Source organism: Oreochromis niloticus, linkage group LG9, assembly GCF_001858045.2.
Source record: "Oreochromis niloticus isolate F11D_XX linkage group LG9, O_niloticus_UMD_NMBU, whole genome shotgun sequence".
In the NCBI taxonomy this organism is placed as follows: Eukaryota; Metazoa; Chordata; class Actinopteri; order Cichliformes; family Cichlidae; genus Oreochromis; species Oreochromis niloticus.
In genome coordinates, this window is record NC_031974.2 from 10,276,369 (window position 1) to 10,302,327 (window position 25,959).

Here is a 25,959-nt window from a genome sequence, read left to right on the forward strand (position 1 = left end):
ATGAGGAGCTACCAGGATAATAGTGCACTCTCTGTTGTGGTTTGCAAATATATATTTACTTCTAATGTGACAGTGAAATGTATTTTTATAGGCTCCTGATTAGACATGAGGTGCTTTTGTATTTCACTGGAAGATGTTTAATATTTGAGACTGTAGCATGAAGCTTTCTTTAAAACAAGGTGGGGACACTGTGACAAAAATTTACACCTGACAAGATATCAAAACAGTATTATTGACACTTACATGTTTGTTCTTTTCTTCTTCTTCTTTTTTTGATTAACTAGAAACGAATTTAAATTTCTGTAAGCTTGTACCAACTAAGAAAAAAGAATTCCAGACACAGTTGAATGTGGTTTAAAGGCCATAAGGATGAGGTAAACATACGCTTTTATTTTTCAAATCACTTAAGACCGCCCTGCTTCACCAATGAAGCCTTGTTGCAGTGACAGCACTTACTGAGATATAAAAACATTGACTTGACATGAAAACATTACACTACCCTTAAGCACATCACTTGGTATGGATCACTGCCATATACTGGCTATTGTGACTTAACATTAACTGGGCGTATTGACTCGGTAAACGACTATTTATATGGGAGTAAAAAAAGGCCCAAGGGCTTTTAGGGCAATAAACCGGACGAAAGGTATAAAGAGATAATGCACACATACACAGCAGTCTCTTCCTTTAGTTAAGTGGTCTCAGTGTCTCAGTGTAGTTTTATGACAGATACCTTTTGCTTCATAAAAATAGCAACTTAAAGATTGCCCAAGTGCCTCTAGAAAGCTGAAGGTTGAATAGAAGAGGATTCTCAGCACCATATTAAAGCTGTGCTCTATGGATTGTATTAGTGTCTCCACAGGCATCCACACCAAACACAGTAGGGACCTGAAAATCACAGCCCTGAAACCAATGCTTGTCCAGTGAAGGTCATAGAGCAGAGAGTATATCTGCTCCAAAGGCAGGATTACTTGAATAGATGAATCACAAGTGGTCGGAGCAAACCTGATGTTTCTTTTTTTTCCTCTCCCTCTTGCTTGCCAAGGTGGAACTTTTGTCATGAAAACAGGAAAGAAAATGTGTCACTGATAAAGTTAGGAATGAGACTTTTACAAGAACAAACACAAAGGAAATGCTCAGCTTACAAATATGAGAGCTCACTACAAAAAAAACATGAAGCAATTTCAACATAACCTGTATATATTCTCATTATAGGGGTTCACGTACCCTAGCAACCACAGTCAGAGGTCATCACAGGCAGCAGAGGGGCATATTTTCGAAAGAGCCAACTATAATACTGGAAAAATATGCAGAAGTTAAATGCATAATACAGGCTGAATGCAACACAGCTGCAGCAGACAAATATCAGAAAGAAAAGCTGACAGCAAACAAGAAAACAAAACAGCTTTTGTGAATTCACAAGTTAATGTTAACATTATTCAAATCAGCAAGTGCACTTACTTGCAGTCTTTAAACGAGATTATCAAGTACAAGGCTTTACTGTTCTTTGCTTTAGAACTGTGCTTCTCTATAGAAGGCATAGATGACCCTGGAATTGCTTTCATCCAGCAGGAAAAAGAATAAAGCAAGAAATCAGCAGAATCTACATTCACCACACACTTTATTAGGCACACCTTGCTGGACCTCCATTTACATTCAGAACTGCCTCAATTTTTCATGACATAAATTCATCAGGTGTTGGAAACATTCCTCCAATATTGATGTGATCTCATCATGCAGTTGCTGGGAATTTGTCAGCTGCACAACCATGTTGTTAATATCCAGAAAGTATTTGATTTGATTTGATTCTGGATGTTTTTTGGGTACAGTGAAATGAGAGAAAAGAAGGAGAAATTAGAAATAAGTTTGAGATGTTTTAAGCTTTGCACTATGGTTTGTTATTCTGTTGGAAACAGCCATCAGAATATGGGTACATGAGGTCTTACATGGACATGGCCAGCAACGATACTCATTGCTCTCGCTCACAAGGGGCCAGAGTGCACCAGGTTAATGTCCCCAAAACCAATCGACAGTCTGGATGATTGATACAAGAGATGAAGCAATGGTTTTCTGATCTCCTGTTGTCCATTTTTGGTGAGTGGTGACAAACTGTAGCTTCAGTTTCCTGTGCTTAGTTGACAGGAGTGGCACCTGGTGTGGTCCATCTGGGATCAAGGTTTGACATGTTATGTATTCAGAGATGCTCTTCTGAATACTTCAACTGTATAAAGTGGTTATTTGAGTGAATTTCCACTTTCCTATCAGCTTTAAGCAATCCAGCAGTTCTTCTCCGACTACTGCCATCAACAAGGTATTTTCATCTAGAAAACTGTCACTTACTAGATTGTTTTGCTTTTTCCAGACCATTCTCTTAACAATGGTTCTGTTGGAAACCTGCAGTTCATGAAATACTTCAGTAGACTGGCTTGACCTTGTCCACAAGCCTAAATGTACTGAGTAATTGGCTGGTAAGGTATTTAACGAAGAGTTGAACAGGTATAACTAATGAAGTGGCCTGTGAGTGTATATGTCTGGGGATATAAAGAACAATTAGGACAAATAATAATAAGGCAGAACACTCAATGTCCCACTTGCTTACTCAAGCTTGTACAGATTATGAAAAACGCTCCAATTACGTGTTATTTTTATAGGACAGATAATCTCATTATGTTGGATTTGAACTGAAAATCATTTGACAATTGAGCAAATAATCACAGTGCTATGGCTACATGGAAGTCCAAGTATCTCTGCATGAGGCATACCAATCATAAAAAAACAACATGAACAACGGCATGAGCGACCTCGCTCAGGAAGCACAATAGTGCACGAGCTGCTATCTTGTCACCTTAATAATTACAGGACAAACACAATTGGAACCAACACACCAATGGTCCCCAATCTCAGCAGCTCGTTATTAGAAAGAAGCCCAGTGGAGCTCGTTAGAGGATGAGGGGAGCTGCGGTAAATAAGGTTAATTGGCCGATCTGTCAGACCCGGGAAGATGCTCATGCTGACACGAAACAACCGGAACATGATTTCACCCTTTGTGCCCACACCAGCCCCTCTCCTGTTTGTGTTCATTAGCATTTTGAAGAGGTGATGTGGTAGCTGTTGTGGTGGAAATTGTAGCCAAGGTGTGGTGTGCTGAAACCACAGGTGATCATCATGAGAGCTGTTTTCTGTAAAATAGCAATCGCATCTAATCAGGTAATGGTCTGTTTAGAATATATAAAACATACCTTTGTGCCACTGAACGATATAGAGATAAAATATATAGATAAAAAATTGCAAAAATTTAAGATGTTTGTTTGTAATCAGCATATTAATGTGCTACACAAACATTGCACTTGTCATGATTTTATTTTATGCTTCTTGTCTTACCTGGTTTAAAGCAATGAATTTGACAGCAGTTCTGAAGGCTAAAGCACTTGAAAGGAGAAGCCCCAGTGTTAATGAGACCGATATGACAATTACTTCCAAGGGTAATTCATTAGTTTTGGATAAAAGAAAAAAAAAAGACAAGATAGTACTGGGCTGAATGGTTCAATATGCATGACATCAGCATGCTCAGCTTTCTTTCTTCTTCATGCTCCAATTTGCTTTTACATTCACTATTTCACAAGTATGGTATCGGAACAGCTAATGGAGGCCATGGTTTTGCATGTTCTCATCAGCCATCACGAATTTTGGCAGCTCCTGTTAATGACAATAGACAGTTAATTAAAGGTCTTGTCTTGAGGGAAATGTACCCATCATCACGTTTACTGAACCAATCACAACCCTGAAAGAGAAAAGGAATTCTATAAGGATGCTGCAGCTAATTTGTCTTGATTAGGTGAATATTCCTTCATTGCATTGCTATGGTGGTGAGTGCACAGGGAAAAAGTCTGTTTTTTTTATTGGTTGAAAAAATAAATCTTGTGAGAAAAATAATTTTAAAAAAATCTCTCTTTCTCGGTTTACATACTTATGTATGTGGATAAAACTGAACATCTTCCAATAATGTAATAATAACACACATGATTAACTTCAGAAAATTCACTATATGGACAAAGACACTGGGCCAGCTGCACATTACATCTACAGGAACAATGCAAATCCAGGCCACAAAGGTCATGGTGCACAGTTTTCGTGCTGATGTTAATGCCAGAGGAGGTTTGGAATTCTTAGGAGAGAATAAATTTAACTGACTGGCTCAGGCATCCTGTTACAACAAGCTCCTTACAGTAGTCTGTTCTTTCACAAATGTTTGTAAAGGCAGACTGCATGGCTAGGTACTTTATTTTATATACAATGGACTTGTGGCATGCTTGAATTCAAAGATTAAGAGGAGTGGTCATATATTTTCATCCTTATGGTGCAGTTACAGGTTCAAGTGACAGCAGCAACTTTAACAAAAAGTGAATATTCAAATAGGAACACCTTAATATTACATCTTGGATTCACACCCTTTAAATCTGATGCCATCCACTGCAATATCATATTCTATATATCTTTGAAAGTCAAGATTATGAATATTATATGGATGTGTGAAAGGTTTCATTGAATAATAATAATTCACTGTAAGTAACGATGGCCAAGTCTGTGGACTTAAAGTGTATGCATAAACCCCGCAAAATTTACATAAAAGTGAAAGTATGTGCTCTTTGTCCTGTAAAGAGGCCTAAAATTATGCCAGAGATAAATGATTCAAAAGAACAGTAACGTTACATTTGCTGAATTTTAAGATCAGCTTGAAACCATGTTCTCGATTCTTGTAGAATAATTAAAGCAGGTAGGAACTGATAGTCATTTTACTTTTATATTGGCATAGTACTAGTAGTAGACCTTTCCCCATTAGCTCATCTGCCTTTGATGTTAATTTATACTGCTGGATCCCCTTGTCTCTGCTGTGCCAAAGTAATGGATATTGAACTAGCGATCAAAGCCCCCTCAAGAATTCTTTTTCTCGCCTTACAGCGTGTAATCCTTCTGCATTTAAGCAGTCTATGTTGAACAAACCACTAGGTCAAATTATAAACTTTATGCTTTAGTTACAGTTTCCACTAACTTGAAACTTGGGGCAAATATCATTCTAGGATCAAGCAGCTGACTGGCGATGGAACAGACTTCTCTTGATTTAATGTCAAAAAAGATATTGTGAGATTTGGAGAAGGATACATGTTGGAGAAAATCTAAGATGGCATGCCTATATTGAACAGAAAGTGTCTCTCCACTTCAGCAGAAACCTTCATCAGATTTTATGAGACATACATCCACAAGCACATACTATACTTTGACTTCTCATATCTTTAAAACACTGACCCAAAATGATCCAAGTAATTGATGGAAACCAATTCACAATTCAACATTCAAGTTTTACGCAGCAAATTTATGTCATCACTGCATGCGCGGCAATTCATAATAAAAGCATTCGCTTCCTATAGGACTTTAATGTTTTAATACCTCCCATTATGTTGAAAAGAAATAATGAACCAAGCTAAATGTCCCTCATCTAAATCATATTTTAATCAACTGAGTGCCCTCTATAATAAACGCCTGAGCTGAGAAATGCTAGATGTGTGTGACCTTGGGTGGTGATGTATCTGCCAATGCTTTCATTTATGCACCTATCTTAAGAGCCCACACCAATAAATCATGAATTATACTTTGGAAGCAAAAGACTAAGCCATGACCTGACAATGGATAGAATGACTTTACAAGCACAAGGAACAAAAATTACATAAAATAGCCCTTCATAGTGGATTGAGAAGAATGCACTGGTTTGCCTAATATGACTGCACACAGTTAATGTCTTTGTGTTGAAATGGCTGACCTTTTATTGGTATGTAAAAACTACTTAAAGTACAAATGTTTGACATAGACAATATGACGTCACCTGTTGGTTTGTTTGTTTCAGCAGGTGGTGTGCCATGTTATTGGCTAATGCTGCCAAACATGTTTAGCAATCCACAAATATAGGTTGTGTAGGCTGACTGTACACAGATACCAACTAATAACTGCTCTGTCATAAACTTGGTGTGGGGTGCACCATACTGCAAGCCATATTATTAGTTAGGTAATGCCACTAAAATGCTCCAAAAGGCACTAACATGAGTGGACAGGTGCATTTCAATGACTCTAAATAGATGAGGAGAGGCTCTTCAACAGGTAGCTACAGCTAACTGTACTTGTTGAAGAAAGCTGATATGAAGTGGTAAGGAATGGTTTTGTCTAACCCAGATGGGCAAATGAACAAGTTTGTACCAGGCTGTAAACATGCCCTTTAATGCTAGAAAGTTGGGCATTTTACTATAGGAGTCTATAGGGACTAAATCACATTGGGAGGCAGTGTCAAGTGGCCACTGGAGGACGAACAATTACGTTATCAGTGCTATGAGCAGAACTGCTGCTGTTGTCAAGCTGTGGTTAGGGAAACTGATCAGGGAAAATCTTATTTCCTTCTCCATGTCAGTCTGACTTAAAACGATATCAGAGTATAAAAAATAAACAGTTCTGTCTGATATGACACAATTATACAAATAAAAACAAGATACAGCAAGGTTACTTAATGTTGTTGTTAAAGTCAGACAAAGATTTTTTTAAATGTTCAAATACAGAAATACTCAAAGCTTAACTCTTACAGGGGTAAGGAGTTATATCTGAGATACTACATCTGAATTAATGCTAACTAACTGACTAATACAATTCCAAACCCTACATTTTTTTCCTCATTGTATTTTCGGCATCAAATTTTAGTGATAACACAGTGATACCATAGTGTCAGTATTTTCGGAGCTTGAATGGCTTCATGCACAAAGACTTCAATCTTATCTTGGTGATATATGACAAAAAAAATGACACTTGCTAATCCATTACCACGGTGCCTGATTATTCTGGCACGGTTTCCTTTTTAAAAGGTCACAGTCAAAAGGTGTAAAAGGTCCTGGCTCAGTTGAATGACTGAATGACAGGGAGGATTAGATGTGTCATATTTTGGTATGTAAGTGATCTCACTCCTGCTTCTTGAAAGCTATGAATATGTGGTATAGGTTGGTAGCAGCCAATTATATAATCATTTCTAAAACCTGAATATAATTTGCCAATAACAAATCAACATCAACATGTCAAAAATTAAACCCAGTAATACCTTTATCAACAATATTAAAAACTGTTGTGTGACTTATAATATTGGTGCAAGATTGGAAATGTATTGCAAATTTTTACATTTTACAGTATCAGTGGAATGAGAGTAGCAGCTGAAAATAATGATTCCAATATTTCTTTTTTTAATTGCTGGTCTTTTTTCCCCTTACAGGTCCACAAAATTCTTAAATTAAGGTCTTGGGAGTGTAGCCTGTGCCCTGTTTCTCACGTGTTAAGACTGAGATAATCAAACAGTTCACTGAAAATGAAAACTTGTGTTGGCCTCTTTTGCTCTCCTACACAATCAATCAATAGGTGAAGCCTAAATGAATTAAAGCTGAAATCAGAATTGATAATGGCACTAGTATCAATAAAATCTCATCGATATCAGTCCTTCATAATGGCATATTTCTGATGGTTTATTTTCAGTCCGCAGCTCTCCCTTTTGTGCCATCTGATATGCATTTAAAATAAATGACTGTTAGGGCAAAGTGCAGACTTTGAGCATTAAGCAACCTCAAGCCCGTGCAGAAATTCAGGGGCATGTGTCACGCTGCTGGTCTTATTGACAACCTCTTTGGGAGACCACTAAATTCAGGCATTCAGGTCAGAAAAGCATTTCAGCATCACTGAAGACCCCAAGTGACTTTTCCATAAACTTTTTATTCTTTTATTTTCTACACCAACAAAGAACTGCCTTGTGAAAATAACAATGCAATATTCTATTTTGAAATGGGGGGATATCAGGGATTCGCAAAATCTACATAAATGATACACAACACTACACACATTACATAGAGAATAACAACAATTTGATTGGTTGTGTAAAGTGATATAGTAGTCCGTTTACAGTATGGCATACTGCATAGCATATTGTTATACTGATACTTTCAGTATTACAACAACATTGTATTCCATGATAACTGCTTGTTTTTCATTGATCAGAATGGACTAATGACTGGCTGTCATTAACCCAAATGACTGACTGTCATTTGGGCAGCTAGAGGAAGAGCTCCAGAGCTGACCTTTTTTTTTTCCACTTGTGAAAGCACTTGGAAAAATTGATGAAATATTAATGGAGATAAGAATGGAATATCACAGGATCAGTTCTATTCCAGGATTTTGTGCAGTGTATTATAAATCCAGCGGCCTAAACTGACCTCACACAAATATGTCTCTCTGAAAATTTGTCTACCCAGGTTGTTGTTATCATTATTTATGTTAATGCATGTAAACATCTTAAAAGTACAACATGTAAGTTTTTACAAGGGGGAATTAAGAAACTGGAAAATCCTTTCTTTCCCACTGAGAACGGTAGGCTAGATTATTCACCATGTATATAACCGATGTTCGACATGATTCTGTCTTCACCCTGTAGTACAGCCTGTTGGAAAGAAACCCCTGGTGACTGTTTACTCTGTCATCTTATCAACTGAATGTGCAGAGCTGCACCTACGCACATGCACCTATACCATCTTTGCCACACAATTTGCTCTACAGTGGGAGGATAGCACGACATTAATCTGGTAAAACATTAAATTTACATCATGGTGGGCTCACTTCATCACTGCTGGTATGTTAGCCATGCTGTGTTTACTTACTGTTAATCTGAGGGTCTCTCAACACCTTTTGTGGTCCTCTCAAAAGCACGAGTGTAAAGTATAGTGACAATGTGCTCATGTTGTCTCTGCTACATGTTAGTCATGCAGTACCTTTAATGTCTGGTTAAAGAAACTACTCTAATGAAAGTTGTCATTTTTAAAAATCCTGTAAAAATGTAAAAAAATATGAGTTGGAAATATAACAATTATATATAGAGAGAGAGTTTAATTATCAATATAGTTCCGATCATGTGATCAACCAAACCAAGTATAGTCTTGTTTCTTCAAATTTGGTCTTGGAGTGTTGGTTTGACCTTTCTGTGAAGTAAACAAAAGACAAATGCTACTAAATAAAAAATTATCCTGGCTTCATTCTTTCTGTGCATGCCCTGGATCTTTGTATCATTCCAAATCTCCAGCTTCCAAACTGATACTTTGTAGCAATTTAGATGTTCATATAAAATTAAAAAAAAAAAAAATAGCTAAAGGATAACACAACTTCTACACTGAAAACACACAAAATATCCACATTTTTGTAACACCTTTCAAAGAGGCAAGTTTACCTGCTGTAAACAAAATTCATCAGCAATTTTACCCAAGTCCAAATCTTGTCTGGACATCTGTCACCTGCAACACTGAGATGATATAAGATTTGGTTTCTGTGTGTTTAAACATACACTTACCTCAGTTGCTCCACCCACTGAGGAATACTATGAAGATCCTCTGGGTACACCAGCTAGCTCCCACAGTCCAAAGACATGTATGTTAGGGTAACTATTAACTGTCCATGAAAGTTTTTTTTAGAATTAAGCTCTCAGTGAATGTATTACTGAATGTAGATCGCTGTCTCCAGCTCTCTGATTGGTCAGTAAGACTAGAAAAGCACTATGTAAATGCCAGTCCATTTATTCCAAATTGGCCATGATGTGAACTACAAGTTAATGGTGGTTCTATTCTTAACATTACTTTGGGCTAGTGCCTCCTGTCAGTGCAGCAAATTCTAAAATAGCATCCCCTATTATCCTACCTCAGGAAAGGCTGAAACTACTCAAGTATAGGAACACTCGAGTGTTTCTTTGCAGACACCTATCGACATGTGATTTGAATGTTGGTGCCAGATGCATTGAATACGTGTCTAACAATGGATCAGAAAAGCTAAACCCAACATCATCCCGAAGGTAATATATATTTTCATTTGCTTGGCACACGACTCAGACAGTTATACAATCTAATGATGAAATCATGGCTGTTGCTTACTGTAACAATTGGACTCTCGGTTGGAAATCAAGTGGAAACATATCTGATGGGTGAGAGCTTTTTAGAGTTTTGAAGGCTCAAGTAGAGAAAGGACAAGTTAAATGACTATTTAATGTCATTCACTCTTAAATGACTTTTTAAAGTCACTCACTGTTAAATGACCATTTAAAGTCATTCAGTGTTAAGTGGCTGTTTAAATTCCTTCATTATAGGTTAGACCATATAGGTTACACTTACAAGTTGTTACTGTCCAGTCATGCTACTATCCTCTGTTCTGTGGAGTATTCTACAAAAATGACCACAGATAAATCTTGTATGTTTTAGTAAAAAGTAAATAAGTTGAAATTTTAAGTATTAAAATACATTTTTCCTTAATTACAAATTTTCTTTGAAAACCATTTTGAATGCAGAAGATCAGGTAAGACAAAGGAGACGCATCACTCAATAAGGACTGCTAATGACTGATGTGATAACTGACATCTGATGGTCAGAACTGACTGTTTTGCGTTCTACAGCTTTTGCCATCTACTGGTGATTTCTAATCCAAAATCAAATCTGGCGTAATGGACAATCCTTGCACAACAGCCAATCAGCCTACACATGGGAGAGTTAATTTCACTCAAAGGGATCTGAATGTGATGCATCTTTGTCTCATAATGAACCACCAATTGTCTTCTGTTGTGGTTTTCAAGTAGACAGTTTACCCCCCCAAACAACTGGACATTTCAGGGCTTTCAGAAAGATTAACGGGACACCAGTAGTACTGTGAATTCCTTTAGTTGCAAACTTTACATTTAGAGAAAGGAACCAATTCATTTACATTATCAAAATATGCAAACCTCAACCTTTTTCTATAATATTCAGACTCACTCAATCAAAAAGTATTTCTAATAGCGCTTTTTTAAAACATACAATGAATAAATTCATAAATACATAGGATAACAAAGCACAAGTATAGTAACAGACAGCTGTCTCACTGTGGGGTTTATTTCTGACTTCAAGGACAATTAAAAAACCATGACCTGAAGACCTGAGTGTTCTAATAGGCTTATAATATGAAAGCAGTGTGACATACAGGGACAACTAAAAGACTTAGTAAAAAATAAAGTTGTAAAATGAATTTGGAAGCTGACAGGAAGCCAATGCGGAAAGTTCAGAACTGGTCTTGTATGTGCTCTCTCGTTCTGGCTTTTTTTTTTGCTTGTTTCTAGGGAGGCTAGAAAGTAGAATATTACAGTGTGTAATGATATTTTGCATTGGCTTGAGAGAGAAACCCTCATACCCTGACATTATTCTTAAGGTAATAAAAATCAGTCTTAGTTACACTTTTTATACACTGCTCAAAACTAGGCTCCAGGTTAAAGATGACGATTTTTTTTTTTTTTTTACTGTTTTGGAGGAATTCATTGCCAATAATTGTACATGCCAGTTTCTCTGTCTGGGCTTCAGTAACTAATAATTACAACTTCTATGTCGTTGTGGTTGAGCCAGTTTTGTTTTCTGCCACTCATGGTTTAAAGTAAGAATCACAGAGAGTTTGAGTCCACGATAGCCGTGTAAAGCTGGGTGTCATCACCATAACTACAAGAATTAATGCTCTCCTGATGACATCTCATAGGGGTAGAATATGAAGATTAAAAAGTGTTGGAACTGAAATTGAACCTTGAGGGAAAGATTTTACAAATATCTCTTTATTAGCAATATTAAAATCATTAAAAAAGGACAATCAAATTGTGAAGTCGGTTTAAAAGAATGGAGTGGTCGGATGAAGGCTGCAGTTAAGGAAGCACTAAAACTAAGTCCTTGTTCTGATCTGTATTGGATTTGACGTCATTTATGATCTTGAATAACACAGTTTCTGTACTGTGGAGAGAGTGGAAGCCAGAATGATATTTCTCATTTATGTTGAGAGAAATTAAGGTCATGTCACTATTTAAAAACAAACTCTTACAAGTCTTACTTAAAAATGACAAACTGAATATTAGCCAAACTGGTCCCAATGATTTTTCTTCAGATGGAGTTGCTGTGGAAAAAAAACCTCCCAACTGAAGAGAATAGTATACTGTGCTCAGAAAGTCATCCTTAAAAAACTTAAAAGGTTGCTATGATGAGGTCTAAAAGACGGCTAACTGGTTAAAGGTAGAAGTAACTTTGGAAAGCATTTCAGCATCAACCAAGAATAAACTTCCAGTTTTCATCATGAGTAGGACAGTTCTACAGATGGCTCTGTTGATGAAGTGGACAGCAAAGCCATACCATGTAAAATAGTTTTAAGTGCACTGAGTGGGGCCAGAATTAATTAAACTACCTACTATTAAACTGACTAGCAAAGTGAGCATTTCTACTTTTTTTCATAAAATACTTCAGCAGGTCATCTTGACCATATCTACTTACCATAATCTGTTGAGTTGCTAATCAGATGTGTGCATAAACAGTTGAACAGGTGTGCCTAATAAAGTAGCCAGTGACTGTAAATAATAAATTATTTAATATCTCTAATGCAATACTGAGGTTTCAGGAAAATGCAACTTACATTTACAATGATAAGAAAGCCATGTTGCTATAAAATTCATATTCATTTCTATGCACTAACTGTAGCAAATTGTATTCTATATTGAGATACATGGAGCTTGATAGCTGGAACAAAGTATTGGCTCATTGCAGATCCTTCCACTGTTTTCCAAGCCTGAAATGGAACACCCTTGTGCTATTCATCATACACTACTCAATTATGAATGTCTGAAAACTTCAACATGCTGCAGTAATATATTTGCAGGGGATAAGAGGAGAAAGAGCTGTGCTCGGAAAGCCAGAGCAAGTCAAACCACTATTAGAATACAGAATGGATTCTTTGGGAACTCGATTTTGAAATAAAACCTTTTCTCATCTCATAAATTGGGCTGCAATTAAAATAAATACAAATAACACACTTCTTACAGTTACTTGTGTTATTGACTGAACAGTCTTATAAATGCACATGATGAAATTTTGCTTAGACAATGGGTGTAATAAAAGCCTGTCACAATTCTGTTTTTTTAGGTGCCGGAAAACATAGCTAAAGAATTGGGGCCGAGTTATCATTCTGGCTATTGTCCTTGCGTAAGCCTAACTAGCACCAGTGAATCAGCCAAAGCCATTGGAGCTCCCTGAGTTAATTACCAAACTCCTTTGTCTAAAGAAGCTGCATAGAAGATCTAAAGCAGCCTTAGATGTGCCCAATCTGATCGCCTAACCGAGATGAGATTTCACTTCCTTTATGGCTCTAATTACTGAAAATAGATCTCCAACAGTGAGGTCTACTGTAAAGAACTGCATTAGACAGTGCCTTTATCTCTGCATTTGTAGTCAAAGCTTTTGTTCTGAGTTACAAATCTTCATTTCTTTGAAACAGGACCATTTTAACAGACGCAAGAAAGGCCCATTCTTAGTTGCACCACTACAAGTGAAATGATGATCATAGCAAAAATTTATTTTTTAATAGTACCTTAATATTAATACTATGTTCCTTCTTGGTTCCACTTTCTAATTTGGTCCCTAGATATGAACAATAACAGGAAGGACTTGCACTTGAATGTGTACATTTGAACTAGTCCTTGACCTGACGTAGTTAAACCTTGCCAAGAGCTCAATAAAGTGTAACATAACTATCGTTATCTAGTACAAGTATGATTAAAACCTTAAAAAATGCCTGCTTCAGAATAGTTACGTCCTTGGAGGTTAAGTATTTTAATAAGATACTCACTGGGGGTTACCCCCCTGCTGGCTTTTATTCAAGAATGTAAAAATTTTTAATTTTCAAAATTCAATACCATCTACTAATATTAAGGTTAGTTATCAACACTAAATGCTATTTTGATAATGCTGATGTTTCAGGAAAATGCTATTTCAGTCCAACAGAAAGTATGACAGTTCCATAACAGCATTCAAAATATACACTTGTATAACTTCTTAAAGTCTAGAAGGAACTTTAGTAATGTTCTTTATCCAGCTAATGTTGCTCAAGCTGACTCAAGAGGTACCTTGAAGTGATTATAATTTCAGATGAAATTTACCACAGGCAATTGAGAAAACAGCTACTAGCTTTGCCATCAGCCAGCACTATAATTTGTCAAACACATTCGGCAAAGACAGCAGGCAGATTTCTGTTTTCCTTTCCCAATTACAAAGACTCCTGCACTACACTTAGCATATGGATAACAAAGCTGCACACTGAGAATAGAACACATGATTTTACTATCAAATTATATATTCCATTTTAATTTCGTTGACTCTATTATCAAATGCTTTCGGAGTCTATCCTAAAACGCTGATCAATCTTTAAAAAGATCAATCGCCCTCCAACACCAGCTGAAAAGCAATTTTATCATTTGATAGTTGATTAAATGCTGCTTTCAATGCGCCATAGATTTCCTGAAGCTCTGATAGAGAGTTCATTTTTCACAGCCACACTTGATTCATTTGTAGTCATGCTTGAATTGAGCCAGTAAAACACACAGGGCATAGATATATTATATAATTTAAACGGCATGTTCTGTGAACTTCTGAGAAGTTAATTCAATTCTGGAGTGTTTACTCTTTCGTCCAGTCACTTCGGGGAAGTAAGAGAGTGGATCTGAGACAGGTGGTTGTAAACAAACTCAGACAACTAGAAAAGGTGCATTTTGTTCCCACTTTTCTGAGAAACTGGATAACAATAATGCCACAAATGTCAGCTGTGAGAAAATAGCTGCTAAGTGACAGCGTTTACTTTTGCATTAACCAGTACAATAGGAAAATTGGTGTCCATATAGTAGTTATCAAAATTCTACACACTCCAGTTATCATGCAAGGTTTTTGTGATGTAAAGAGACCAATATAACATATTTGCTGAACCTTTTCTCCCCTTTAAAGCGGACTATAACCTACAAGTCAAATGTAAAAACAAACTGAAAGATTAGGAAAAAAAGGCACAAAACTGACATTACCAAGAACTGGATTTCCCTCAAAAAATTATGGAAAGAAAACTGATCAGCAAGGCTACCAAGAAACACTAAAGGAGCTTGACTGATTTCTGGCAAGTACTGGTTATAAATATGTGAACACAACCTTCCATATTCATCATATGTGGACAATAGGGAAGCATTGCAAGACGTCTTCTTATGATGAAAATCTTCCATTCCTCTCACAAAAAGCAGATGCAGTCACAGGAGAGAAAAACTGAACTTTTTTGGCAATGATTATAAACCGTATATTTGGTGTAAAAACAACACTGCATGTCTCCAAAAGCACACCATACCCATGATTAAGCCTGGTGGTAGCAGCGTTATGCTTTGAGGCTTGAACTACTGCTTTGACCCAGGCACAGGAAATCATAAAAACCTAACAGCACAGAATACTGTCAAGATAGTGCCAGCTTGCACTTATTGCTAAAACAAAAACTAAAAACTTAAATAAAATCAAAACGTGCATCAGCAAAATTTTAGTTTAAGGGTGTTCACGTTTAAGTTTTTCAATTATAATTTTATCCCCTAAAAGATTTTAAAAAACTCAGTTTGTTAACTGAATTGTACAAAGATATTTAAATGTATCAGGGGTTTATGAGCATTTCATATCTACTGTACTCTATTATTATAAATGTTGTTTATCTAATCTCTCCCAATAAAGCAACACGCTTATCAAGGGGACGAACAACTGTTATTAAGAAAAGCCTTTTCATTATCCTAGTAGTTTTACTTAGTAAAATAAATAAAATAAAATAAAAAGCTAGAGATACATCTGTAACATCATATATCATAAATCAGTCAAGTGGTTTTAATCAGCAGCATTCTGGAGACAATTTATTGTTTTCTTATTTCCCTTTCCAAAATAGGAAAGAACAAAATGCAAAACGTATTTATTTATCTATTTATTACCATGCAGGGTGAGCATATTTGCAATAAAAATGTGTCATTGATGTATGCTTACCACAGCTGACTTAGCAGCAGGGATAACAATAATATTTTCCACAGTGCAACAATTCTGAAAATTGATGGTATCAATATTTGGAGACCCTTTTTCATTCTTCTGGGACCAAGTCAATACTACTTGCTCCTGAGCAAACACTGCAGGTATGAATGGAATTAAAGTGTCTTTGTTGAAGAGGTATAACACGTCTCTTGCCCCAAATGGAGCTAAGTTTTACCTCGGTGCTGTGCTTTCTTTCAGCTCACTTCAACAGTCTGGTCAAACACCCATGACCTATATGACACCATATTGTTTGTTGAATTGCTTGGGGTTGCCTTCGGATTGAGATGAAATATATTGCTTGTTTTTGTTGTTTAAAGAAGGAAAGTCTTTAGCGTCAACAGGCACTCAAAGACAACCTTACCAAACTGAACCGAGTGTGGTTCTATTTCTGTGGGATTATGATCTTTAAACATCAACAACATCAACTATTGAGCGCATCGTAATAATGTGCATTATGATCTGCAGTTTCACAACCATTTCAAACTTGACTCAGCTTCTGTTATGGACATTGACTCACCCCTGTAGTTCAGACCATCAACACAAACTTCCTAAACATATTTGAAGGACACTATTCAGCAAAAACTGTCTGAACTACTGTATAGTGCATGCAAGAGTGCCATTTCCTGCTAGCTCAGAACTCCTTGAAAACATAGTTACAGCCACAGGAACACAATCTTTTCTCACCACCTGGTGATTTACCTCTCCACTGTGTGGTCCGATCACGACGATGAAGATGAGGTTGGAACATCAATGTTTTCACACACTGGAGGAGATCCAGGATCCAATGGACTGACACAAGTGCAAAGGGGACAAATGGGGATTTTTTGTAAAAATTTCACCAGCGCTGAAAACAATCTAGAATTGCAGAAGATGCTTAATGCTGAATGTGAAATCAGTCAAATTTAAAATAGAGTAAGGGCTTAGACTTTTATAGACCCACTCCTGAACTTTCTGATCACACCTCGTGTAACCTAGGCAGAGTATTTTAGGGTGCACTCATGTAAGTACAGTTACCCTCTAGTGTGCCTGACTGGAGTTGCCCCCCTCTCCCCAAATCTACCTGCACTCACACTGCACTTAACAATTTGTGCCTGAGTATGCTTCAGTTTATATCAGCATGTCATCTCTCTCAGTCGCACTCACTCTCTCTCTTTCACCTACACACATGCTTTTGATAAGTGCTGTTGTGCAGCACTATGAGCTTCACAATTTCATACATTTTGTGGTTTAATTGAAGCAGTTGTTGAAAGTATCCTCTCACATGAATTACAGATTCACAAATTCTATAACACGCTGCTTTTCACTGAGCCAGACATCATTGAGATAACATTGGAGTCCCTCGAGTGATCACACCATATATTACATGCTATATATAACGCACTTACATACATAAGTTCTACTGAACTGCAGAGCCTAGGCCCACCTCCTCAAGAGGGTCAGGTCATCATACATTAAACCTTGCCCAAGGATAGTACACTGCATGGATCAACAAAGTTCAGTACATTGTAAGAAGCAACACGTCTGGCATGGGAATTCTTATTTGAATGAGAAATCATTAAGGTCATACACATATGGGAAAGGAATATTGGATTTGAAACCTTCACATAGACATCAATGGTGACATCATCAGCCAGAGAATAATGGGCTGATTTGTTTGAAATGAGTGCCGAGACCTAGAGGACAAAACTTAGGAGACCAGCACAAAGAATCAAACAAGAGTTCGCTTCACTAGTGTTGCTGATTCTATTTAGGAAACTATGCATATTATTATCAGCATAGTCAAGAAAGTGTGCTTCTGAAGCATGAAAATATTTGTAACTTTTTTATACTAATTTAATCCTGTGCTACCGGCAAAGAAGCCGGGCCTTGGGTGTAAAATAGGAGCAAGTCAGATAAATCACTGACATGAATTTAACCATTTCATATCAAGTGAAATACTTGAAAAGTAAAATTCAATTTGAATAACGGAATTCAATCTGGCAATTGTTGCTGTTCAGCTTATAAAAGCAATTATAATTTGTGTGCTCTCAGTATTAATTGAAAGGATGCTGCTTTCCTCAGTACTCAGGTCTTTTGTATTAACTTCCAAAGGTATTTGGCACAAGTTCATACTTTCCAGTTTTATTAGAAATCAAACCGTATGACTTTAAAACAGTCACAATGCAATAATTTGCAATTCAGTAAAAAAAAAAAATCAGGGAAAAAAGAGGAAATATGAACCAAAGTATCACTACTATGTGATTAGTATTTGGCCAAGAAAGAAGCAATCATAAGCACTGTGTAAGGCAGCCAGCGCCCTCTGAAACTGCGCCAACAGCAATTATGCTACATCAATAGCATTCTTCCATATACCCAGTTGTAAGCCGACCATAGAGGAAAAGAGGAATAGCTAAACAGCCACTGCTATTCAAAGAGAGGAAAATAGTCTGACATACCTCCATGAATACATACAAGCGTCACTCTCATCACACAATTATAAGACTAAAACAAAAGTTACTGAAAGATATTAATTCATCAAACCGTTATGTTTTCCTAAAGCTAAAAAGGTAGTTATGGTGCTCAAATTTAACCAAAGTGTTAAAAATTTGAAATAATAAAAACCGTAGGAATATCACACGTTTAGACCCATTATTGTAAAATTAATATGTTTCGTTGACCAACATAGAAGTTAAAAATGTACCAACTTGTTTTTTAAGTACTTTTTTGGCCAACCTCAGGGAGGAAAAGCCCAGTAAACCGTTACTCTCTACTTGATTTTGACACATCACAGGATGAAGTAAATTCAGTAAAATTAAAGAACTACTACACTAGTATATACTCTGATGAGTTATGAGCTCCATTAGTTCATTGTGCGTCATCAGAGTGCGTTCCCACGGGGTTCAAACTTTCTTGGAAACACTCTGACTTCTGAGTGTCAGCAGCACGACAGGGCCGCAGATAATGGCCCATGTTCTCAAACGCTCTTCGTCCAATATAACTTCACTTTGAAGTCCAGTCAAGGGATCAAGCAGAACATTTTAAGTAGTTAATCCCTCATTTCTAGTCAAATGCACAGTATCCGCTTAATATTTACTGCAGAGAGGTTTCTAATTGTCCTGCTTACTAGTTCAGACTTAAAGGACCATACTGATATTTTACGTGCCCGCTGGAGAACTATAGGCTGTGTGCTGAAAAATTGACGAAAGAGTGTAAAATGTTTTTAAATGGTATAATTAGCATACCTTTGAAAGGGGAAAGTAACATCTCCTTTTCTTAGTTGCCTCAAGGTCATGGTTCTTAAGTATGGTAGTTTAATTAAATTTGCTGTCCATAAAGTTTTTGGGGAACATTATGCAAATAAGATTTTAATTATTTCCCATTCAAAGTGTCATCAAAGTGCTTGTCGAAAAGGGAATATAACCAGTCCTCTGTGATTTCCCCTACCCACGTTTCCTGCCATAAAGCAGGGAAACTTGGGAGGGAAAAAACACAAGTGAAGTAGTTCCAGTTTATCAAACAGCAGAAACTTTTTCCCCCAGATATTACAATTGTGTCTCCTGAAAATAACTGTAAGTCACTTAAATGTTCACAAGATGATCAGCCATTTTGCTTTATCCATTAGCGCTACTGTAAATTTGGTTATGCGAATGTACTTATTATTATTTCATGAATGTGAATTTACTTATACTTGTAAAAGTTTGTAATGTGTGCTTCAGCACTGTTTAAGACTGTTTATATCATTTCAGTTTAGCATCAGTCGACTTGATGGTATAGTGGTTTACACATCCACAGGAGCTAAGATCCCTGGTCTGATGCAGGGAGGACACACAAATCCCTTCTGGGGGTGGAGCAGCTGTAAAACTCTGTCAAATTAATTGTGCAGAGTTTGGAGAAGTCTTGTGAATAAGGTAGCTTTCTATTATTATTTGAACAGCTACAATATGCTCTGTAAACCCGCATATTTAACATTCTCTTTCACATGGCGTGTGTGAGCACGTTCCTCAAATGCATTTACAGACTTTAATTGCTATTGGCTAATTCAAACTCCAAAGAAACTACTGTTGTCTGAAATTAATACAGTTCAAGGTGCGCGGACTGTGGCTGCACACTTAGAAAAATCAAATATTGGCAAAAGCAGCCATCCCAGTTTAAGGGAATTACACAACTGGGTAGGGAATTAAAAGTGAAAATGGGGATGCTTAGACTCTCATGACTAGAACCTTGATCAAATATTGATTGTGTGGCACAGTAGGGAAGGTGAAACTGCTGAGAAATCCCAAATCCATACTGTGGAATTTGTTAGACGTGGGCCTCCATTATTTAATTATCACCTCCTTGAGTAAGATCAGCTCTCGAGTCAAGCCCTGTCAGCTCCTCTTGAAAAGAACCTGCCAGAGGAAGCAAGGAGTTTAATTTGCAGCTTTTTGCTTTTCTTTCATTTCCGCATTACTGATTCACCCTGAAAGCAGTCGATTCAATCCCTCTGCAGTGAAGAACACATACCTATTCCAGCATGAGTAATAGGCACTGGAATTGGGATTTACCACCTGAGAGAATGTAAAGAGTAGGAAAATACTCATTTCAGAAACTCTTAACAAACTGTTTCAGGACATCTAGAATTTAAAAAAAGAGCATTTTCTTAGTGAAAACTGATGCCCTATTACACAAGTAGTGGGTTGCAAAGGGTAATTGGAAGTTTCTGTAGAACCTGAACATCTTAAGAATTTGTTTACCTTGTGTGGTGTGATTTTTAATAGGAATTAGAAATAGAAATAGAATTTTTAAACCGTTTTTATTCACTTTCATCATTTTGTTTAAGCGAGGTCAACCAACACATGGTGATTCACACAACAATAGAGGTTTGGCAACAGACCACTAAATTCCTATTTCCACAACCGTGACAGCTAACAGAAATGTAGGTTCATGCTTTTAGGCACTGTAAGGAACTTCTAATATTTACTGTGAACCAGTTATTACACGCTGACATGTTGTTCTACAATAGATGGACAGAAACTCTTCTGTCTCTCTTTTGATGACACACAAAACAGAATTCATAGGTCTGCTTATCAGATATCTGCAGAAAACAAAACCTTAAACGAAAGTTTAAGTCAGAAAAAAGCAGGACATCATCTGTTTCCCCTCTTCAGCACCTGAGTTGCAGAAAAAGTATACAGGCAACTTTTTTTGTCCCCCTCATCCTTGCTTTTTTAAAAATAGCACATGTGAACAGAAAAGGGGCACAACTAGTGTATTTTTTATTCTTAATGTGTATATTTGCATTCATCTCTTTATGAGTGTATGCAAGTGTGTATATATCACCAAAATACATCAATGGAAGTATGCCTTGAGCACTGTTCTCTTGAGGCCTTCATTATGTGGGGACCTCAGGTAATGAATGAACTATGAAAAACCTCTGTGGTTAGTAAATTACACTAGCATATAATAAAAATTCACTAAAACCAGCAGCACCTTGAATACATGAATTGGATCATTGCTGAATGATTTAGCAGAACAAAACACTACATTTGTCCTGGCAGTACATTCGAAACCTTGCTTGCTTTCTTTGGCTTTAGAGTTATTTTTTACTGGGGAAAAAACAAAAATCAAAGCACAGCTACAATATAGACATGTCAGATTTATATGGGGTTAGTGTCAGAGAACTTTCTGCAATTACATGCATTAAAGTTTCACTTGCAGGATTTATACACCATGCCTAAAGTGATGGTATAATTAAAGATTTGAAAATGTGGACATTTTGCACATATTTAACAACTATTTGAACTAAAACCAATATTATGCAAAAAAAAGTGAATCATCACTAATTTTGTTGATCTTTTAAATATTAGGAGTCAACTTGTCAATCAAAACAAAGGTCAGTGGAGAAAGCCAATAAAACTAGGATGCCTACAGTAAATGCCTTTGGATGTTTGGAACTGAGGAACAACTTTGGAGGAATTCTCAATCTGGTCTCATTGGAGTGTGGAAAATATTTCAGAGCGTTGGTCACTTCAGTCATCATTTCTTTAGTAATATAAATTTGAAACCAGCTGCCAATCCAACTTCAATAGTGTGAAAAAAGTAATATTTTAACTCCCAAAGGAGTTCTGAATTGTCTTCAAAGAGGAAGAGGAAGTTACCGCTGGCGCACAACATTTATTGCAGTTTATGAAATATCCTTACCCAAAAGGCTCAGATGTCCATCCTGCACTTCCTGTGAACCGAGTCCTAAAAGAGCAAATGCATGAAGCAGATAAATAAGTAAACACGTAGTCGGCTTGATATTCTCTGTATACACCCACCTCCTTTCATATCGGTGGGACCAGCTTCAAACAAGGTGAAAAGATACACCCTTACAGACTTCAAAAGTGCATTTGATATCCCAAGCTGGACATTTGGGGCATAAATAATAGATTTGGTGATTTTATTATTTAAAATTGAATGGGATGTTTCTTCTTCGAAGACCGTTTCCTTTTTATCATCTCTATGTGGAAACCAGCTGAAGACCAAGATGGCAACACGGAGTGCAATATTGGGGAAACCGTCAAAGCAGCACAAACTGACCCTCTTTATTCTTTTCAAAAGCCCTCCTCTGCTATACGCTGCGAGCGGCACAGTGCATTTGTTCCCTGCTACTATGGAAGGCGGAGGAGATCGAAGGCCAGTAAGGGTGAATGACTCACAAAGCAATTCTTCTTCCTCTGCAGATATCTGAGTAAGTGGACAGCCTGAAGTTTACCTGTATAACCACAGCATTTCCTGTTTTCTTATTACAAATCTCAGCACCAATCCAGTTCAGTCATACGCTCCTCCAGACAAGCCAATGTTAAAAAAATAGAATGTGTTCAGGTACAAATGGCTACAGATTCTAAAGAACTACCTTTCAGTAAAAGGAAAAAAAAGAATGTTAGGACACTCACCTCGAAGTTCTCTTTTCTGTAAATAACTTAATTTATTATTGATTGCTCTTGCTCTCTGCTTCCTTTAATAAGGTATACATAACTCAATTTGCTGCTTGTTCTTAAAAAAAAAACTTAGAAATTCAACATTACATACTGTAGATGTGATGGTAGGAATAACACAATCAGCCATGAAATATATACTCAAAAGTTATGAGTGAATCCTGAACAACAGTAGATATGACTTAAAAATAAATAAAAACACTAAGTGAAATGCTCTGAAGTTCAAAGGGACTGAGGATGCTTTTTTCCCTCTAGTAGATCAGAACAGAAACATCCAGCATCATGTTCATTTTTTTAACAAAGGGAAAGAGAGAAAGATCAATAACCCAAGTTGTACTTTGTAATGAACAGACAACTGAATAAGTTTTGTATTGCTACATTAACCTTTCTTTAAATTTATTAATATGTTTTTAAACAAATAAGCCTTTTTCCCCCCATTCTCACTACTATCCAGTCTTATTACTACTGCACACATTTGCAATATAAGCACCACTGAAGTTGTATTATATATAGTGTTTAATATATGTACATTTATAGAATACTGTTTAATGTAATTTGTAAATTGTACATGTAAGTAAGAAAAACTTACACTTACATTATAATATAATGTATACATTTAATGTGTCATTAACAGGCACTAATTTATTTTTATAAAAATGCTGTGAATAACAGATGGTTTTCTAAGTACACTACCATAGAAAATGTTTTTCACCTTTGTCTGACATTTCAAAGAAAATAGTTCTTTCTGTAACCATGGGAAAACAAATCTATTGATGGATCATGAAAAAAAAGATCAGTTGCAGGGAAAACTTTCTTCTTGTCTGTAACTGATGAGTGAAAATATTACAAATAATGTTTTGCAGTTCCCCAATCCGAAGTTTATTAATAAAAAAATCTATTCATTTTTGACACCACTTCTTTTCTCCTCTCCATATGTTATTCACTTCTTTCTCTTTTCCTATATTTGTTCATTAGCAGAGTTCCTCCCTGAGCTTTGAACACTGTTGAGCTGACAGATTCTGGCCTTCCTGACAGAAAGCAATTAGTGAGCGTAAGGTTGAACAGCTTGAGGCCTAAGGCTGCCAAAACTACTCTTTGCCTGCGCCTGTTGAAAGAAGCCATTTGATCATGTAGCTGTGCTCACCATAAGTTAAGTCCAATAATGACTGGACCCCTTACCAGGCAGGCTGGACCTGTTGGTGACAGGACAGAAAGAAGTATGTGTCGAAATACTGTAAAGATGACAACCATTCTTTAACCACTCAAGTTGTTGTGCAGTGCCACATAATAAGCTCCCAGCAGAGACTGCAAGTATTCACAGCAGAACCAATTTATTTTGTCTACTTCAGATGTAGTGTGCATGTGTGTTTTTTGGATTTGTCTAAATGAGAAAATGCATGCAGATTAAAATCTCCAAGTCTCTAATAGCATTCATGCAGGAACGGCGGTATTTGTCGTATGCACGCCTGTTGACATTGGTGGAGACTGTTTTGTGATTTCCGCTTCCAACGACACATAAACTGCACAAAATCTAAAAACTTGATTTCCTTTGGTACAAGGAGAAAATTAAAAATGCCCTTGCATATAAGGAGATCACACACTGTATTGCCTGAAACAGCCTGATTCCACTATCCAAAGCTTCTTTCCTCCTTGCTATGATGCACAAATGTGCGTCAGAGAAGAAAAGCACTATGAACTATGAATTATCCAAAGTCCATATCAAATGACAGCCTGCTATTAGCTTACACATTCAGAGGCAACAGTAAGTCCCAGTAGAGCCTCTGGTAGAGATTACAGAAAGAAATGTGGTGGCATTTATAGCAAGCACCCAATTCATTTGTAACTTTTTTTTCTTATGTAAATTATATAACCAAGAAATATCCTTTCTTTGAATCTACCAAAAAAAGAAAACGCTGACCTCTGTAAACTATAACTCTAGTTTCCAATTGGCCAATTGAAGATTTTAAAGCAGACCTTACTATTCTGTGTTATTTGATAAATTTATAAAAGTAAAAGTTATTTTAGGACAATTTTAACACAATTTTACGGTCACAAGAAGCGGCTCAGTATAAAGCACAACAACAGCTGGCAGATTCAGTCGCTAAAACAACTAGCTGGAGACAATCTGGTGTGTTTACGAGTTGCACTAATGAAATACAGCAGGTGATACAAGTTTATGAAGTTTATGTATTTATTCCCAGAATTTTAGGGTCCCTTATTATTCACGGTGAAAAGAGTTCCTGAAGGAGAAGGAAGTCATTTGCTTGTATTTGCACCATCATTTTTAAATAATCTAGCTCCTGCTCTCTTTATCTGCCCTATGTGTGTGTGTCTGTGTGTGTTCAGCCAAACCAGTCCAACTAAATATTAATTTAAGCCCCGCTTGCCAAGTGTGGTGGATGCAGCAGAGCTGTAACAGAATCATTCTGGCTTTAATGACACAGTGCCAAGTGAATTAGACTGACAGCAATTTATTGACCCAATTTTGAAACCGAATTGCTGGAATCATCATCTTCAGTGACAAATTAGGCTCTGTATGGTAACTGCCACACAGCTACCTTGTATGTTCATAATATCCGAGCTACTCGAGAATCATGTGCAGGAGCTCATTATTTTCTATGTTTTATTTATTATTTACTCTTTTTTTGTAATGAATAAATAAGTGGCTCACTGATAGCCTATTAGACGGAAAGGCACATGTAGTTGTAGCATCTTTGGTCATTTGGGAAACTTTGCAGCTTATCTCCCTCCTCCTCGTCCTATATTAATGTTTTCTATATGTGATCCAATAATTTCAAGAAAGAAAAACTACTTAAGTCATAGCAGAGAAAATTGAACTACATATAATATTTTCAATTCATTTGATTTACTCCATTGTACTTTTTAAAGTTCCTCTTGTGCTTACTAGAAAAGAAGCCTATTTAAACGAAACAACAGGGGACAGTATTATAACAATAGATGTGCACTGTGAATCAACTTCTGAAGTTCAAACCTCAGGTAAAAATAAAGCAGTAGAGCCTTTCTTTTAAACTATTCAGGTAAATAGTCATGTT

The 25,959-nt window shown here is 36.7% G+C and overlaps 1 long non-coding RNA gene across 2 annotated transcripts in view; it reads right to left on the reverse strand.

Annotated features, from left to right (window-relative positions):
• Positions 1-357: 357 nt before the first annotated feature.
• LOC106098825 (uncharacterized) overlaps positions 358-25,959 on the reverse strand; it is a 75,535-nt gene continuing 49,933 nt past the window's right edge. Inside the window, exons 3-7 of one of the 2 annotated variants that reach the window (XR_002063443.2) lie at positions 24,051-24,099; positions 22,128-22,172; positions 16,668-16,757; positions 1,228-1,297; positions 358-1,051 (exon numbers count right to left, since the gene is read on the reverse strand). This is a non-coding gene — a long non-coding RNA (uncharacterized LOC106098825). The remainder of the gene's footprint in view (positions 1,052-1,227; positions 1,298-16,667; positions 16,758-22,127; positions 22,173-24,050; positions 24,100-25,959) is intronic. The other variant, XR_002063441.2, reaches the window with a different exon arrangement.